Source organism: Dermacentor andersoni, chromosome 10 (assembly GCF_023375885.2).
Source record: "Dermacentor andersoni chromosome 10, qqDerAnde1_hic_scaffold, whole genome shotgun sequence".
NCBI lineage: Eukaryota > Metazoa > Arthropoda > Arachnida > Ixodida > Ixodidae > Dermacentor > Dermacentor andersoni.
The window spans coordinates 125,414,427-125,421,631 of NC_092823.1; positions in this window are offsets into that span (position 1 = coordinate 125,414,427).

Genomic DNA, 7,205 nt, shown 5'->3' on the forward strand with positions numbered 1-7,205 from the left:
CAGCTCCACCGGGGCAGTGGTTATACCATCACGATCACTAAGCATCCGATACAAGATTTCTCACTTGACAACATCGACCGGTTCGGAGCTTGTTGCCATCCGAGGTGCCGTAGATTATATTAACAACCAACCGGCTAATCGGTGGGCAATATTCTGTGATTCAAAGGCGGCCTTACAATGTCTTCTGTCATCTCTTCGTCGCGGGTCCTGTGAACAACTCGTATCGGAGATACGAGAAATGCACCATCACATGATTGCGAAAGGGCACGACGTCGTGTTTCAGTGGCTGCCTGGCCATTGCGGTATCTCCGGCAACGACGTCGCTGACGAAGCTGCTAAGAAAGCACATGAAGGAGCAACCCTTGTTTCTATACCTTTATCGCGGACTGACGCAGCCCAACACTTAGGCAAGCTAGCGCACCGTATGACATTGGAGAAGTGGCACACACCTGATTTCACTGAACATCGATTGCATTCCCTCGATCCATCTATGCAACTGCGGCTGTTACCAGGGCTTCCGCGTAATGAGGAAACAATGCTGTGCCGCTTACGCTTGGGCGTCGCATTCACGAATGCATGTACGTTTTTAATTGGAATGGCTGATAGCGCCGAGTGCAATGCCTGCGGTGTCGAAGAAACTATAGACCATCTACTGTGCTACTGCCCATCATTTGAAAATGAAAGACAAGAACTCTGTACAGCTCTCAACCAGTTAGATAGAAAACCGTTCACCTTGAACAAGATCTTGGGACCATGGCCTCGCATATCGCAGCTACAAAAGGCCACAAAAGCGCTGCTGCGATATTTGAAAGATACAGGATTGAGTCAGCGTCTGTGATCCGGACTGAGTGACTGAACGATATCCTCGGTGGACTTTCTCTTCTTTCTTTAATCTTTCCGTCCCCGTTTCCCTTTCCCCAGTGTAGGGTAGCCAACCGGGCTCAGTCCTGGTTGACCTCCCTACATTTCATTTATCATTTGCTCTCTCTCTCTCTCTCTCTGAATATTAACGCACGCGCAACGCGCGAACTTCGAGGCGGCGTCGCCAGATGGAGCAGCGTGTTCAGTGGGAAGTGCGAGAGCGTAACCCGGCTGCACACAACGCCTAATACGAAACGCTTCTCTGCGGCGGCTATACGGTGTGTCGTTACGTTGTTTCAATGCTAATCGCATTAACATCGACATTACTCTTTGGCAAGGTCGGATGTGCGACAGGCACGCCGAAACTTGTAGATCTACGATGCCATTAGTTCTTGAAGCAGCATCCTATGTGAGTATTGTGTATGCGATGAAAGGTCATTCACCAGGATGGATGTTTCTTATTGGAAGCATATATTTGCTTGCTTGAATATTACGTCGCGGTTAGCTTAGAGCTTTGCAGACCTGTTTGTCTTATATCCACGTAATATATAAAGAAAGAACGTCTGTGGTCATATGCTAGAGCATCGAGCTCTAACCATCTGACCACGGACCAGGGCTCGAATCCGCCCACGGAAATATTTTTTTGTTTATTTCTAGTGACAGCTAGCAACATCTGGTGTTATAGGTGGACATAAACGGTCAGAAATTAACAAACAGCAAAGTTGAGTGAAGAGCGAAAGAAAGCTATCGCTTGAAAAGTAGGTGTGAGCGATTATTCGAAGCTTCGAATACGAATCGGATGTTGCACGGTAACTATTCGTATTTGAAAAGGAACAATCAGTTTTTACGAATACACGAAGCTAACGACATATTTTGCATCAACTGACTGCTAAAGTGTCGTTACGGTTCTCCGTCTGGTACACAGTCTCCAAGTTCATCAGAACGGCGACAACAACAATTGTGTTTCTAAGGAATGCAGAAACACAATGTTTATAGCAAGTTTTAGTTTCAGTTTCGCTGGGGAAGTCTACATGGCAACTGTTAGTTTTTCATTTGGCCTTTTTTGGCAATCCAGTCATATTGCAATTTGATCTTTTACGATAGCTTGTCTGAAGTTTTACTTGCAATGGTGTTGGGCTGTTGAGCACGAGGTCGCGGGATCGAATCCCGGCCACGGCTGCCGTATTTCGATGGGAGGCGAAATGCGAAAACACCCGTGTACTTAGATTATTCAGGTGCACGTTAAAGAACCCAAGGTGGTCAAAATTTCCGGAGTCCTCCACTATGGCATGCCTCATAATCAGAAAGTGGTTTTGGCACGCAAAACTCCATAAGTTAGTTTTGCATGTGTTTACAGAATGCAAATCCTTCAGCAGCTTGAATTGTAGACCACTCACACATATTGCTGGTGATGCTGCAAGAAGCCGAAGTGCTGAGTGCTCCGCATTCTTTTAGCGCGTACACTTCTTACTACCCTTTCTCTAGCTCAAGTTAGCGAGAACTCGGGAAGTCGCACAAACACACTGCGTGACTGGAGATGTAGACAACAAAAAACCAGATGGCAAAGCAGTAGACCTTGGCACTAAGAAACGTGCATAGCAGGGACACTGGAGCTCGGGAATTGTTTAAATAGCGATTATCTCGCCTTTATTCCAGATGACAAAGTACACATAAAATTTCGAAAAAAACCGAAATTTATTGAAATGTTTAAGGGAAACGATGGGCATGTCAGAACATGCAAAGTCGGGTTCGTTTGATTTGGTGCGTACGACTATGGCTCAACCAATTACGGGGGATCGGCCATGAATCGAACGGCAGTAGCTAAGTTGGAATAGCAGACAGCACTGAGATCACGAGGCCGGCTCAACTTCTACCGCCTCGTGAAAGATGGCGGTAGAAGTTGTCTAGTAGACATTGTCTGGCGCGAATGGATGGATGGATGGATGGATGGATAGATGGATGGAAAAACTTCATTGTGAGTCCTGAGATACGCGAGGATGTTTTAAATCATTTTCGTGCAACGGCTAATGTCTTGTCACAATCATGCCATTTCTGTAATGAGAGTGGATCTCGGGGACGTTTGTTTTTGCCATTTCGCCGTTTTAAATTTCAAAGAAAAGAATTTTAGAAGAACCGCTACACAAGCTTCGCTGTACATTGACGCTCCCGGTTTTCCTTTTCTTTAGTGTCACCGAAACGGGTTTAATCCGCAAAAGCGTTTGTGAGACCCGCTGCAAAATTCTGTGGCAGAGAAAGTGAATGCTATTTTTTCTCGTTTTCTAAATTCATGTTTATGTTATGTAATGCGTAGACACATTGTTTCATATCTATATCAAGTAATTACGCTTGATTTTCACAAGTTCCAGTTACCAAGATGGATTGAAATTATATTACTCAGAATTAGCATTATGATTGTTTAGCCCTTGCACCGCTCGATTAATGGCCGATCGCCCAAAGTAGGTTGCGCGAGGCCACTGAGGTATGAAATTAACGACGCTGATGTTAGGTAAGAATGTTGCGCTTGCCATGTTTGGCAAGGCTCAAAGCTCCGTGCCAGCAAACCCTGCAGAAGTGTTTTTCCCCACAACGGCCGTCGTCTTTCAGTTATTGTCGAGCATTGGCTGGCATACCGTCGTCGCTATCCCCTAGTGGTTGCTCCATCGTAGTCATTTCGGCTCCCTCATCGCATTTTCATCACACTTCTGTCACCATGCCTTCATCGTCACGCTATTGTCGTCATGCAGTCAATGTCATTAATCTTCGTCGTACAATCAGAACTCGGTGTCATTATGCGGTCTTCATCACGCTGCTGTCGTCACTCTCGTCACACCGTTCTCGTGACGGCGTCGTATTCGCGCCATCGGCGTCATACAGTCATCTCATTGTCCTCATGCATACGCCGTCACGTTATCGCGGTTATATTATCGTCATCCCAGGGACATCAAGTCGTCATCGTCGTAGAACCTTCGTCATTTCACCAGCGTCCTCTTTTGTCGTTGTACGGTCGTCACCGCGTCGTCGTCTCACAGCCGTCACGTGGCCATGGTCGAGGCCAGCTCTTGCGAGCGGCATATCACAGTGGGCAGATCCTATCACAATGACCCCTATTATGAAGAAGTTGTCTTCAGCAACATTGTGGCTAGCTACATTGCTTGAATGCTAATCGAATTAACATCGACAGTGACCTTGAGATGGATTCTGCCGGAATTCCCTACAGCCGTATTCGCCTGCCCTCGTGCAGGGTAGGCACGGAGCAAGAAATATGGTAGGCAACCACACTAGTTTCGGGTTAACCTCTCCGAGTTTCTGCGCAACCCTTTTCTTATCAGCGAACTCGACCCCCTTCAAAGATTGTGGATCCACCCGCTCCCAAAAAGCCTAACAGTCCCGAATGCCATTGTTTCGTGTCGTACCCGCCAAGGGGGCACATAGCGGTATCGGTGTTGCGCTGGCAAGTCCGAGTAGTGTGCGGAATAACATCCCGGCCATGGCAACCGCGTTTAGATGGAGGCAAAATGCAAAAACGCCCATGTACCGTGCATTGGATACTCGTTAAAGAAGTGAAACTATAGCTTGGGTGAGGTGGTTTATACTTTGATAAAAACGCAGTGCGACTGTGACAGGCACTTGCGTTTGAGACAAGCACAGGGATGGAGCTTTGGGACGTAGATGTAGATACGTGGATGTAGATACGTGGATGCAGCAACTGAGACAAGGACTTGGATGTATCTTTGGGTTTCTTCTGTGTCTCAGTCGCACTGCGCTTTTATGCAATGTTAAAGAACTTCAGGTGGTCAAGACTAAGGTGAAGTCGCCCATACCGCGTGCCTTCTAATTATATCTTGTGTTTGGCAGCTATAATAATCCATAATGTAAGTCTCTTTCCCCTCATGTAGTTGCTCTACTGAATCGGCCTTCGGAAAATGAAACATTCCGAAACTGAATGAATGATCGCATGATGCTTCCACCTCGCGGGCGCGTGAACGAGTTCGTGCAGAAGAAGAAGTTACGTAGCTCTGACGCCATGGGCCACGCAAGAGACGCTCTGTGGGACTTTGAGGATTCCGAACTGCCGCCGTGGAGTCCCGACCTCTACAGCACCGATGGTCCCCGTTCATCATCGGTGCCGTCAAGATGGCCACCCAGAGGAACCGGCAAGGAAATCTGGCAACACGAACTCAGCACCTCGTCGGAGGCATTCGAGGACAGCAGCTACCCGACAGCCGCCGCCAGAAGTTCTCGGATCCTCACACGAAAACCACGAAAACTGTACCGTAAGCACGCCAGGGGTTCCAACGCCGTTCAGAGCAGCCACAACCGCCGCCTCAGCCTCGGTTCCGGTACGTTCTCCAGCATGGAGGCAACCGCAGAGAACGACGTCATAATAACGGAAGCCACGAGCAAATCCAATCCACGACAAGCAAAACGTCAAGCGGAATGGTTGAAAAGGGCGCGCAAACCAGCCCCTTTGCCACGTGCAGCACGCAGACGCAGCACGTACGACCTCACTGGTGATGACACCAATGTGACCTTGACCCAAATGAGAACGCCCGCTACTACGACCGATGTCAAGTTTAGTTCTCACGCGCGAGCGTCAAAGTATCGTCGTCAGTTTGCGACCAGAAACGCAGAGGGACCATCGGCGAGAGCGCCAAAAAAGCAGATAATGGTATTCTCCAAGACACGGCCATCATCTTTGCTGCCTCCGCCTCGGATTGATGAATTCTCGGACATCCCTCCCGTGGAAGTGATACTTTTCGAGCCGCCAACACAGTTGCTGAGCTCGGAACGGCACGGACCACAGCAATCGGCAGCACGTCTGACGTCGTCGGCCAAAAAGACCGAACGAAGCCGGCAGGTGCCCGCCTTGCGCAAGTCACCACTGTCGCAGAGCAGTCCACCGCTGTCACAGAGATCACCAGTATTGTCAGTGCCCGAAGAGTCAGACGAGCGACAGAATTCGCCAGCGCAAGGAGCTGTCTCCGGTAGGTTCACCCTCACGCAGATCTGGCTGTTCAGCGTCGTGGCGTTGGCGACGCTCCTGTTGCCATTAGGGCTGGCCATCATCTCCTACCTGTTCACGCCGGTGCGAGGCGCGAACAACGTCACAATGGTCACAACTGAACCTCCAGGCTTGAAGAAAGGAACAATGCCATCGTTTACCCTGGCTACCTCGCAGACACAGCCGGTTGCAGACGCCTGGGCGGGTGTGCCACCCTCTTGTCGCGCACTACGGCTGATAGACGACAGCCAGCCTTTGTCGACTGGGACTTCCCATCCTAGGCAAGGTGTGCCTAGTGATGACTTTTTCTGCCTGTACAACAACTCGAGGTTCTACAGAGGCCCTTTCTCATTCTTGCCCAACAATATGCCTTTCTGGTTCTGCCGGTACATCGTCTACTGGTCGTTCGGGCTCCGCGATGGTGTTCCATTTAGCAGGGCACCGGCATTCGACAACGCTTACGGACTGTTCAAGCTTAAAGAAATCCTCCGAAATGCCAATGCCACACATGTTAAGATCCTGCTCGCCGTGGGCGGTTACGTCGAGGACAACCCGCAGTTTGCTTTGCTGAGTAGGGACGCCTACGCGATGGCTCGTTTCGTCGTCGGCGCAATGCGTCTGGTCACCAGTTATGACATCGACGGCTTCGCCTTACACTGGCTCGAGGCTGAAAGTGGCTGCCGATACGGAGGCGTCGACGACCATCTGACGCTGCGTGCCATTGTGGTCGGCCTGCGCAGAATCTTCGACCTGAACGGTTTTCGCGGGATTCTCGCTGTCATCCTGCCGATGCAAGTCTCGGACCTGATCATCGACCACGTGATCGACATTGTTGATTACCTCTTTCTAGAGACGCATAAGGCGCCATTAGCGCCTCCTCTGGAATATGACATCTGTATGAAAGTGGCCGATGTGATGCTAAGGGCTCTCGAAAGCCGCATCAGTTACGCTGGCAATAAGGACAAGATGTGCCTCTCGTTAAGCCTGGCGCCATGGGTGGTTGAAGCACAGCCGTTGATGCACTCCCTCCGTGAGGTGAAGCTCTTAAATCTGTCCACTGGCGGAAACCCTGCCGGTATCGGCAGCATGTCGGAAATGTGCAGGTCGAATCCGTGTGTGCTCCATCAAGCAAGGCAGGTGAGCCAGCCGTCCTGCTTCGCAGTGCGAGGCTCACCATCGCTGAGCCCGCTCACTGTGTACCTGCTTCCCCTCGAAATTACGCTGCTCACCCTCTTCAGGAATGCAACACTGCCCGCACACAGTGGCCAACGTTGCGCCCTTCTCGTGGATCTTGATTTGGACAATTTTGCGGGTCAGTGCATCTTCAACTCTTCGTCTCCGT